This window comes from Talpa occidentalis, unplaced genomic scaffold (assembly GCF_014898055.3).
Source record: "Talpa occidentalis isolate TD23 unplaced genomic scaffold, MPIMG_talOcc4v2.1 talOcc4.9, whole genome shotgun sequence".
In the NCBI taxonomy this organism is placed as follows: Eukaryota; Metazoa; Chordata; class Mammalia; order Eulipotyphla; family Talpidae; genus Talpa; species Talpa occidentalis.
The window spans coordinates 99,543,813-99,556,660 of record NW_023605305.1 but is presented as its reverse complement, the minus strand read 5'-3'; the positions used below and the strand labels follow the sequence as shown (position 1 = coordinate 99,556,660).

Sequence of the window (12,848 nt, the reverse complement as noted above, 5' to 3'; positions counted from 1 at the left end):
GCCCTGTGCAAATCTTTGTATAGATTTTATTTCTCTTGTGTAAATAGCTAGGAGTCAAATGACTGGATCAGAGAGTAGCGGTCACATGTAATCTTTTAAAAAACTGCCTAACTTTTTTTCCAAAATGGTTGTACTATTTTATTTTCTCACAAGCCACATATAGATGAGTGTTCAATCCTCCATGTCCCTGTCAGCACTTGGGATGCTCCGTCCTTTTAGTTTTAGTCATTCTAATAGAGGGGGTATCTCATTGTAGTTTTAGTCTACTATACTTTAGTGACTAGTGGTGTGTGAATTATTTTATTTGTTTATCTGTCACAATAATATATTTCTGTGATCTATTAAAATCTTCTGCTCATTTTAAAAAAAATGAGTTGTTTTCCTTTAAAAAGAAAGGTTTTCATGTTGAAAGGTTTTAGTAGTTCTGCATATAAATTCTTCATCATATAAAAGATTTTAAGAATTTTCTCTATCACTAGTTTTCAATAATTAGATTGTTTTCCTGTTTCTTGTGCTTGAGGGTTAATAAGATTTGGGTTTGTAAATACAGATTTACAGTTTTCATCAAATTTGGACAGTTCAAATTTTTCTTTCTTCAAATAAATTTTCTTATCCCTATTCCTTTTCTTTGGACTCCAATTGCATGTATATTAACCACCAGAAATTGTCCCATATCTCACTGATGCTCTGTTCATTTTCCAAAATTCTCCTTCATATCTATTGCTCATCTTAATCCCAGTTTTTGTTCATCTATCAAGTCTTCATGCTTACTAATTTTTACATCTGCAACATTGCATTTGTCATTAATTCCAACTAGTGCATTACTCATGTCAAACATGTTTGTTTGTACTTGTAGAAATGATTTTAAAAATAGTTTCTACATCTATAGTAACTTTTGAGCTATGCTAACTAGTTTAATGTTTTCATCTGCTAATTCTAACATTTGCATCAGCTCTGAATTTAAATTGATTTTCCCTCATTATGAATGATGTTTTTCTATCACTTTGCCTATTTATCATTTTTATTGAATTCCAGGCATAATGAAAGTTACTTTGTTAGGTATTTTGTACTGTCATGAATATTCTTGAGCTTTGTTCTGGGTCATCATGCACATTATTCTGTCTTGCTTTAAAGATTTGTTAGGCAAAACTGAAGAAATGTTTAAAAGAATTATTGCTATTATTGACAAAGACACTTCAATGAGCTCTACCTGATGCCCTGTGAAATGAGGAGGCTTTCCAGTCCGGTTGTGGGTAAAGTTGCTGTTTTCAGCCCTGTGTCACTGCTAGGCATTGTCTATTCAGGGAGTTATTCCCTGGCCTCGGGTCTTTTCCCCACAACCACCCACTATTAGGCACGCTAACGACAGGAAGAGAACTGCTCTCATCTCTGGGGTTCTCCTCTCTAGTACTTTGGAAAGGTAAATTCTAGGCATCTTTTTGCCTATATTCTGCCTCTGTATTCTATGCCTAGAAACTCTCGAGGCAGTACCTAAGGAAATCAGGGTGCACATTCCCCCAATCTTTCAGCAATCACTGTCTTATCCTATCTGATGCTAAGGTCTTGATAACTCTTTTCTCATGTGTTGAATACCTTTGTTTATTTTTTCAAGTCCAGTGGTAATTTTGTTCTTGTTACTCCAACTTAGTTGCAAGTGGATCTTTCTAAGGGACTTAATCTGATCCTAAATACATGTTGTAATTAGGTGACTTTGAGCAAAATTGTTGTTGATGTTTAATAGACATGGCTTTCAGTCAATAGTTTGTACTTAGACTTTTTTTTTTTTTTTAAGATTTATCTATTTATTTATACAAGCACTGGGTACAGTCAGAAGCGCGGGAGGGTGAGAGGATTCACCAGAGCCAGAGCGGGGAGCAGAGCAGGCAGAAGGACCGAAGTACACTGCTGAGGGTAGCAGCGGGCGGCAGGAGAGGTCTGCGCGCCATGTGGGACCCTCCTCCAGTGGCCGGGGAGCAGCCGGGGATCGAACCGGCGCTGCAGAGGCCGTGGGCAGCTTCGCAACCCAGCGCTCAACCGCTGCACCACCGGGGAGGCCCTTGTACTTAGACATTTTTAAATTAAAAAAATTCATGCTATTCTTTAGTAACCATAGATGTTAAAGTGTCCTGTGTAAATTTTTTTTTCATTGCCAACATGATGCTCTTATCAATAATCTCTAGAGATAAATCTAGAAATTGTTCATTTTACATTTCTTTCTTTTTTAAAAACTTAGGATGTTTCCATGTACACTTACTTTTAGAAGAAAATGCAAGTTAAAACATAATAAAAAAGGGATATTTTACAATAAAGAAAAGATATTTGTGTGGATAAACAGACCGACTTACTGGAATTCATATCAACTGCTTAGATTATGCCTATAGGTAAAATGACTTTTACTGCTCTGCCTGATTTCATTTCCTGGTTGTTTCAAAGCACCTGTAAATTCAGCTAAATTGGTTGGACCATTATATAATAGAAAACTGGCAGGTTGTTTCATTGAACTGACTTATCAAGTCAATCAAAAATGGTTGAACTGGTTGTCTGAGGAGTGATAAACCAATCTGGGATCTCAAATTATGAATTCTTTCTTTTATAGTAATGTTTTTATCAAAGGATTTTTTATCAAAGGACTTTAAAGTTACAACAGTATTAAAGGTATTTAGATCTAAAGTGCCTTTTTTATTTGAGGAAAATATTCATGGTTGCAAACAGTCAATAGCATGCATTTTTCACATAACAGTACAAGGGAAGAAAGCAAAACCACAGTCATATTAACTTAATCAACTAAACTCACATAATATTTGCCTGAACCACTCAAAGCTGAAGTAGAAATCTCAAATGATATTCAATGAATAGATTAATACATTGTGCTGAATTTACAAAGTATATATTGGAACAATCTGTCAATGAGATTTCAGTAAGAATTATGATACCAAAAGCCCTGATTAAAATCTTCCTAAAAATCTTCCTCATAGCAATAACTGAGGTTTTTGCTTAGAATGTTATTTTGCAGATAAAAAGACTCCTACAAATATTAGCTTGGAAGAAACAATCTCTTCAAAATTTGGTAGATTAAAGTGGTGTTAATAGTTTCACTGTCACTGTTCTAATTTCTATGGCTTAATATTTTGTTGTTGTTGTTGCTGTTGTTAAAAAATATACAGGCTGAAATGAGCATTAGAAAGGAAGTAACATTGTCTAAGATGGTGGACACAATAGCTCCTAGACTCACATAACTTCAGAGTTAGAAAATATTTCAACTGGGCCTCCCTGGTGGTGCAAGGGTTTAAGTCTCAATACTGTGAAACGATCAGCAGCCACTGCAGCACAAGTTCTATCCCAGCCAGGGAGCTACCCACATGGTGCAGCAGACCTCTCCTAACTCGCCCGCTGCCCCCCTCGGCAGTGTACTTTGGTCAATCTGCCTGTTCTGCTCCCCACTCTGTCTCTGGTGAATCCTCTCACCCCCTGCCCCCGCACATCTGGCCTACACCCTAGCTCTTGTATGCATAAAATAAGTAAAATAAATCTTTCCAAAAAGAAAAAGAAATAAAATACTTCAATAGCCAAATAATATATTTCTTCATTTGGCAAATAATCCAAGAAACACAGTGACTTGACACAGATATAGGATTAAAACCCATCCAAGGGCCTCCCCGGTGGCGCAGCGGTTGAGCTCTTGGTTGCAAAGCTGCCCGCAGCCTCTGCAGCACCGTTTTGATCCCTGGCCACCGGTCGAGGGTCCCACAGGTGCGCAGACCTCTCCTGCCACCTGCTGCTCCCCTCAGTAGTGTGCTTCGTCAGTCTGCCTGCTCTGCTCTCTACTCTGGCTCTGGTGAATTCTCTCACCCTCCTGTGCTTCTGACTGTACCCAGTGCTTGCATAAAAAAAAAAAAAAAGATAAAACTCATCCAAGCAGATCTTTGTTAGTTCTCAAAGTCTTCCCTGGTAGATAACCAAACTTGTTGGCACTGATATGTTCTACTCTTTGCCACTGAACAGAATTTCTAAAGGTGAATGGCACTGGCTGTGGCTGGCATTAGTGCCTCTTCCTTCCTCTACATATTGGGGTTGACACTATCTTTTCCAAGACACTTTGTAACTCTTCAGGGAAATGCAAAGTGGCATGTGCTTATTTATTTATTTATTTATTTATTTTCTCTGTAGTTCTTAGATAGGGGAATCCAATTTACCAGTTTTAAGAGCACGCACTTAAGTGTGTATCATACTGATCTTTGTATGAGATTAGCAAGCTTTTCTTCCCCTTTTCTCCAAGCTTTACTTTCTTTATCTAAAAAGGTGTAGTAATTGTTTTTGGCCATGAATATCAAGTCAAAACTAATAACATAACAAGAGTTTGACAAAATATCTGTCAAAAAACATTTTCCCTCATTAGTAGAGAATCAAATAGCATTGCCTCATCCCTATAATTCTCAATGGAAGAACGATATTTTTATAGCCTACACAATTGTTGGGGCAACCATGAAGGTGTTACCATGTACCAAATGTAAACTATTGTGAACACACCCTGTCAGAATCATTACCATATTGTTATTAAGTTCTCTTTCAGATTTATCTGAACACAGGCTTTCAAAGATTTGTGGGTTTGGCAATATGGCAACAATGAAGTTTCAAAGCCAGCATGCTGGAGATAGCCAGAACCCCTAAGTATCAGGAATGGGGTGAGATGGCTTTGCCCATCTCTTCAACATCTTTACTCACCCCGAATACTCGCTCTGTACCTGCCTTTATTGGCCTCTTATATACTTTTAAAGATCTTTTGATCAATGAATTATTGAATTAATGAATGAAGATAAGGAAGACGGAACAGATCTGCTCCTCTCTATGAGAGTTGTTTGGACACGATGTGGGATGAGTGGCTCTCCCCCTCAAGCACTCTCACGCGCAGTGTGCCTCTTTCACTGCTGTGCACACGTGACACAAAACACAATTAGCCTTTCAGGGGGGCTCTGCATTTTTCTGATCCTCTAACAACTGGGTGTCAGATATCTCAATGTATAACCACCCACTCACAACAAGATTATACATTAGACTCTTTGTTATCTAGTTTTATGAAAGATTTCTGAAAGCTAGAAGGAATAAATTAACTCTACCAAATCTGTGCTAAATCTTTCTCTTGCTGATTGTTAATAATCTTCCCATGATTGTACAGTTAATCAAGGAAGGGACCATTTACATTATCTTAAAAGGATGACACTAAAAAGTTAGATAGCATACTTGTTGGTGGAGATCATACATATATTTGCTTTAGCCTAAATAATGTGCCAGGATTTAATAGCAAGCTGCAAATTAATTATTAGAATACATTTTTCCCAAATGTAATGAAAACATAAACCAGAAATGTGAAATCAAATATAATCTTTTTATTTATTTTTTTCAGAATTTAATGCTCTCACACTGAAGTTTTTTCCAAGTGGTATTTTAGTCTTAACATTCCTGTGCTGTGCATTGCAAAAATGCGTGAGTAAGTGAGGTCTTTTTCATCATTACCACTGCCACTGATAAGAGTGGATGGCACAAATAGATATTCAATGGATACATGTCTATTTTGAATAAAAGTCCATACATTGGAAACTGTAGAATATTGAGCTTGATGTAAAGTTTAAGTAAAAATAACAACTACACTGTGTGGTTGCTTCTTGTGCATTCTATCCTTGTAAAATCATAAGCATAGGATAAGTTGTTTTCATGATGGTTGTGAGGGTGAGCAGACACTTTAAATACATCGTCTACTTTTAAACCTTCAATTTCAAAACAATTTAATTTGACATAATTAATGTAGAAGACAGGGGATGTATCCTTTTGTATAGTATCTGACCAGTTGCCATTATACCACCATAATTTCTCAATATATTAATTCATTAGCTTCATAAGGTACTTCCTGGCTTTCCTCCTTGACTTCCTGCTATGGAGCCCTCTGCAACATGAATGAGAATATCTCTCTTCTCTGCTCAGAACATTTCAATTACTCCCTTTTTATCTTAGAATAACACCTAGAATTCTTGGGCCTCTCTGGTGGCTTAGAAGTTAAAGTCTCGGTGCTATTATTGCTGTGGCCTGAGTTGGATCCCCAGCCAAGGAGCTAACCCACATATGGTACAGCAGACCTCTCCTGTCTCTTCTGCTGCTCCCCTTAGCAGTGTATTCCAATAATTCCACCTGTTCTGCTCCCCACTCTGAGGGAACTCTGATGAACTCTCTCATCCCCCACACCTCTGATCTATACCCCAGCTCTTCAATCAAAACAACAAAACAAAACCTGGAGTCTCATCTGGGCCTGTGAAGCTCCCATGTCACCTACAACCTCTCCAATTCCACCCTCAGCTCAGTCAGTACTTCTCCCCTCCTTCACTCACTGTACCAGTCCCCTTGGTTCTTGAGAATGCCCAGTGCAATTACACCTCAGGGCATTTGCATTTTCTGTTCCCTCTGGCTTCCCTTCCCCTATTCCCATCTACAAGGCTGCCTCATCTCTAGTTCAGCTCTCTGCTCCTTTTCATGATCTCAGAGGTGGTAACTCGCCTTCCAGTGTCAAATAGCTCTACTCTATCTATCTGTCTTGTTATAGTTTTCATCCTTGTACTGTGCCACTAGAGTAGATATCTATTTGTCCATTTGCTTTCCCTTCACTATACTGTAAGCTCTGAGAAAACAGATTGTTTTTTTCCACTACTGAGTTCTTAGTGACTTGAACAGTGACTGACACGTGCACTACAGTGATCAAGTAGGTGTGTCTTAAATAAATGACTCAATTGCCTGCCTTTGTTTATTTAAAAAAAATGGTATGTGCATTAAGAATAAATTACTTTGGACTTTCTTAGTTCTTTATAGAGTGAAAACAGCCCCCAACATGTTCTGCCTAATTCTGGCTAACTTGAGACATTATTTTGAAACTATTTTGCAAAAATGTCCACCAGTGCTTATTACTGTTATAGAATTGCCTAAGAAAAAAGTGGTGTTTAAGTTTATTATGCTAATATAACCCAGGAAATGCTGATCTGTTTAGAACCACAGTTTCAACACACATTGGCCATCTAAATTTTGTAAAAAATTTTAGTGAACTCACAGAGGTTATTAACAAAATAAACAAACAAAAACCCTTGAAACAAATCATGAAATCCTGTTTGTTATGTTCCTGTTGCTATGTAACAGGCTCTGGAATCAGTTCTTGACATGTACAAAGTTATTTAACATCACCTCAGAAGAACCCTCTGAGAAAATATTATTGTGCTATTTATTATGGGCTGGATTGTGCCTGCTTCAAAATTCACATGTTGAAGTCTTAAGCTCAATTCTTTTTAAGATGTGACTGCATTTAGAGATGTGGACTTTAAAGAGGTAATTAAGGTGAAATGATGTCTATACATGGACCTTAATCCAATATGACTGGTTTCCTTAAAGGGAGAGATTAGGACCAAAGGACAACATATAGACCAAGGATTCTCTAGAGAAAGAGAATCAATAGTGTGTATGTGTTTGTGTGTGTCTGGAGAGATGTGGGGAGGTAGTAGAGGGGGTTGGGGCAGCAGGAGACAGCAGCAGAGTGATTAGTTTAAGGAATTGGTTCATGATTATGGAGACTTGTAAGTCCAGACTTTGAAGGATGGGCCAGTAGGCTGGAGAACTGCTGTTACTGACCTGAGGCTGATGTTACAGTTCAAGTCCAAAGGTCTTCAGGCTGGAGATGAAGGAGGAGACAGCTGAAGTTGCAGGTGAAGTCCAAAGGCAGTCTCCCTCTTGCTAAAGGGAGCTCAGTCTTTTGTTCTCTTGAGGTCTCCATCATGAATGGCAATCTGCTTTTCTCAAAGGCAACTGATATAAATGTAAATCTCATTCCAAAATACTCTCATCACAGAAAATATCCAGGATACTTGGGCACTGTGGCTCAACCAGGTCGACTCAAAATTAACCATGATAAGTCCACCCTTTGTCCAGTTGGCATCCACAAGCATACTAATCTCAAATAAAGAAATGAGTAGGTTATACTTCTGTCTCGCATAATGCAACTATCTGTGTTGTATCTCTTGTGGTGCAAGAAGAGGAAGAAAAGTCCTTAAATAATGCTTACTCTTCTCCTTGATATACTATGAGTTAAATACTCATATAAAATTAATACTCAAATACTATATAAACAATCATTACACTTTATATTACATGATAAGAATATTAAAAAGGGAAGAAAACAAAGATATTTGTCATATACACACATACACACATGACAAAAGCAGTTTTTGTAACTATTCACATGGATGTGGTTGAAGCTGGTATTTATAACTACCTTCTTCCACTAAACATTTCATACTCCCTTTGTCTTTAGCAAGCACCTCAGCTCTTTGTGGTTCTTTACCTCGCCTGGATCGAGTTGACCTAGTTTTCCATTGACCTTTACGGCAGGGTATGGCGATTCTAAAATGCCCCAGGAGAGCTCCTGTATTCCTACCTGCATTGAGGAGCGGCCATCCAATTCTCCTTGGTACTCAGGATCAATCACCACTGCCAACATAGTAACTCCTTTGTCTGTTGAGCCAAGAGTGGTTAGGCGGCAGGTTCCGCTTCCAATTCAGTGGAATTATTGTGTATTCCCTAGTGGGAACATTCTTCCCTTTGGAACTGAGACCTCTAGGCAGCAAAGCATGAAGTGGTGGACACATGAAGCAAATATGTTTCCAATGGATCATGAAGGGTAATAATAAATGATACTACCTCCATTCCCACCAGTTGTTTCTTGGGTCTGTGAATTCCTGGGTAAAAGAGCACCCTGGCTGACTCACTGATTCAGATGCAGCCTCCTGGGAACTTTTCCCAGCCTTACAAGGTATGCAACCTACAAGACCCTGTAACTGTCATAAAAGGCCATTCATTTACTGTTCTTTCAAGCAGGCTGCCTCATGATGGTGAGAAACAGTGGACCATGTGAGGACACAGCCAAAATGCAGCCATTTGCAAGTCAAGGAGGGAAGCCCCAGAAGAAACCAAACACATTGTCTCCTTGATCTTAAAAGCTTCTAGCTTCCAGAATTATGAGAAAATAAATTTCTCATATAAATTTACCCAGTTTAAAGTATTTTGTTTTAGCAACTATAATAAACTAGTATGCTATCGTACACTATTTCTATAGAAGTGATAAAAATAAAATACCTCTGAGGCTCAGAGATGTTTGTAAGTTTGCCCCAGGGGACACAGATAACAAATGATGATTCAAATCCAGATTTTAACTTCAGTAACCTTGCTGTTAGTCACTCTTGAAGAGAGATTGGTTCTCTCACCTGAGTAATAACCACACATCAACTACTGCTGAGGTTTTTACTGTGTTCAGCACACCAGGTGGTCAAAGATTAATAACTGGTGAAAAATTCGTTGATCAGACTCTTTAGGAAGTGTCAAATAAATTAATATCTAGGGTGTACCAGGTCTTGAGGGAAATAATTGCTCTAAATTTAAGAAGCAAAAAGAACATGGGAACTTTCTTGAGTGACATTAATGTGTAAGAACATTTTTTGAGAAATTCTTTATGAGAATATTTTCGAAACTTCCAGTGACTAATTCATGCAAGCTGAAACTGCACGTGAAACTTAGGTTCAGCTCCTGAACAACAAAGTAAAAAGCAGGCCCAGAAGTGCAGATACACCTGACCAGAGCAGGTGGTTAGCAGGCTGCTCAGCTGATGTCTGGGCAACTTTGTACATTTGTCTCCTCTGAGGAAGGTTCTATTTAGATTTGGCAAATGCTTCCTTGGGAAACTCTTTGTTTCAATAAAGTTTGAGCCTGTAATATACTCAAAACAGACAGAGAGCTGTCAAAAAAAAAAAAAGAGAGAAGCATCTTCATTCAATTCAGAATGTAAAATGTAAAAAAATGAGTGGGAAGGAGAAAAAAAAATGCGGCATTATTTTTTCCTAAATTATCATGTTCTCTATATATTGTTTATAGAGCAATCAAATTTATAATGCTATAAATATGTTTTCCAGATACTGGAGACCTTTAATGAATTTATTATTGAATTTATCCCTCTTTGTCTCTTTTTTTTGTAGATCAAGATAAGTTAACATTGAAAAATGCTTTAAATTATAAAAAATTAAAAATTTTAATTTCTTTATAAAATCTTTAATTTTCATAATGATTTTAATTTTTTATTAAAAAAATCAAGTTTCTTATTTATTGTCAAACTAGCTGTTCCCTCAATCTTAAGAATTTTTCTGAGGCGATGAGTATTTTGACTGAACTTGTGCTGATGAACAAGAATCAAAGGTACAGGACAGACTGCTCCAGAGAACTGCAGAGAAGCAGTCAGTCACTTACTTAACTGAGGAAGGCCGCATTCAATGCTTGTATGCAAATTGCAGTAAAGTTAGCAAGACACTGTGTATTAGGAATGAAACTATCGAAAAGAATTAGAATTATTCCACTAAGGAGATGACAGTGAGGAAAAAGGAGATAAACTACTATAATTCTGCTGGTTTTCAAATAACTGAAACCAGAACCCACTACACAATCTGGGGGATGGGCACAAATAAAAATGTGAGGTTCCTTGTTCAAAAGTTCTTAAGACTTCCAAGATAGAGATAACAGAGCATTAAGCCCAGTACTGGGCCCTTCATACACTTCACAGTACTCCCAGGTCACACATAGTGAAGCTGGTCCTGACTGAGGCCCTGGCTCACAATTTCTTTGTAAGCTCAATTTATCTCCATAGTCTCTTACAATTTTTAGGATTCAATGTTATGACTATATAATCATAGATAAAAGATGATCATGTTCACTTACAGCAGAATTTTGTGAATTCTTTCTTTATTTTGCATAGAAGTGGGGTGTAGGCCAGAAGTGCAGGGAGTGAGAGGATTCACCAGACACAGAGTGGGGAGCAGAACAGGCAGATGTACTGAAATACACTGTTGAAGGGAGCAGTGGGCGAGACAGGAGAGATCTGCTGTGCTATGTGGGTAGCTCCCTGGCCGGGGATGGGGATCAAATGCAGGCCTGAACGGTAACAGCACTGAGACCTAACCCTTAGGCCACCAAGAAGGCCCCTCAACTCTTTTTTCTAAAAGGAGTTATCAAAAAATCTAGTATTTGTAGCCTTATCTTAAAGGCCCCAAACACTGAGCTCCTAAATGGAATTTGTCACGAATTTTATCACATACTTCTAAAAGAACACTCAACTAATCTCACTTGTTAGAAAGGATCATCTTAAGACCTGCAGAGGAAAAAAAAGAAAGAAAGAAAATGCAGCTAGTACTTATTTTCTATCTTAAAGTTTAGAAGTGGATAATTACAATTCTTCAGCTTACATTTTCCATTTTAGAATGTTAAAGTTCACTGAAGGATGCAAATTATGCCATCAAATCATCTTGAGCACTTTAGGTTTTTGTTATATAGTAATTTTTCTTAAATCTCCCTCTAAAATAATACTGATTTTAACACAATTCTCCCTCTCTTGAAATGTTAGAATCTGAATTCCATAGGGTGGGATGTACTCAATGTGACAGAAATATGTAGGCACATGAAACACCAATAAAAGGAACATGTGTCAGAAAGAAAGGAAATAAACACGTAAAGTAGGAGAAACCAGGTGAATTACTGTGACGTTGTCCATATTTTATGAGAAAAAAAATTCAGAAAGCAAATTAAGTGACTACAATGATAAATTAAAACAGAAAAATAATGGAGAAAGACTATATGCCATTTTCAAGAGTAGCTCTGTTCACTGCAGTTAACTTTTGGGTTGTGAGAAATGGAATTTAATGTTGTCCACTTTAGGTTCTTACTTATTTCAGATAATAATGGTTATCTGCCACATATCTAGTCCTCCTTTTTTTTTGTCAGAAATAGAAATTTGGTTTTATTCTATGAAAGTTGTGTATACAAATAAATATTAGATTCTCCAGCCCCCTTGAAGCTAAATGTGGTATCTTACTGTCCATTGAGTTGTGATAAATTTAGGCCTTTAAGATGCAAGCAAAACTATTTATTATGGTTGGTATTGATTTCCTAATTGCCAAGTTTAGTAGTTTCATTTTCTATATGTTGGCTCTAAAGCAATTCACTTTATTTTATTTTGTTTTCTTTTGCTCCTGAAACTGTTCTTCCTTAGCTTTGAAAACAAAATTCTGGTTTCCCCCGCCCCCCAACATTTTAACACCTCTTTTCAAACTTCTACTGCCACTACTTTAATTATAATCTCAGTAATCTTTCTAATATGTGCTATAGTAACAAATGCTTAATTAATCTCCCAGGCTCAAATTAAAAGTTAGTTATTCGGTTTGTGTGCATAGAATCACATTTTCTCCAATGGCTTTGAGCTATCACAGTTTGAGACTCTGAGTATGAGGCAAAAACTAGAATAACTATTCCTGTGACTATATAATTCCCAGGATGATACAGACAGGCAGATTTCAGGAACAGCGGGGCATGATACAATAAATAAGTCTTTAAACTTAAGTACATGTGGTCAATTACCTTTCAACAAGGGGTGAAGAATTCACAATGGGGAGAGGGGAGTCTCTTCAATTAATGGTGTGGGCAAGCTGGATGCCGACATACAAAAGAGTGAAACTAGACCACTCTCTTATTTATACCCGTGCACAAAAACCAGTTCAAAAGGGATTAAAGACTTGAACTGAGACTGGAAACAGTAGAGATACTAAAAGTTCTAAGAGTAAACTTTTGGACACAGGTCTTGGCAATGATTTTTTCAATCTGATACCAAAAGCAAAGGCAATTAAAGCAAAATTAAACAAGTGAGATTATATCAAACTAATAAACTTCTGTGCTGCAAAGGAAACTGTCAGCAAAATGAAAAGGCAAACAATGGAATGGAAGAAAATATG

General features: G+C 37.4%; 1 long non-coding RNA gene across 1 annotated transcript in view; it reads right to left on the bottom strand.

The window, feature by feature from the left end:
• Positions 1 to 8,697, bottom strand: part of LOC129145221 (uncharacterized) — a 49,703-nt gene extending 41,006 nt beyond the window's left edge. Inside the window, exons 1-2 of the long non-coding RNA XR_008550446.1 lie at positions 8,462 to 8,697; positions 7,660 to 7,974 (exon numbers count right to left, since the gene is read on the bottom strand). This is a non-coding gene — a long non-coding RNA (uncharacterized LOC129145221). The remainder of the gene's footprint in view (positions 1 to 7,659; positions 7,975 to 8,461) is intronic.
• Between the last annotated feature and the right edge of the window lie 4,151 nt (positions 8,698 to 12,848).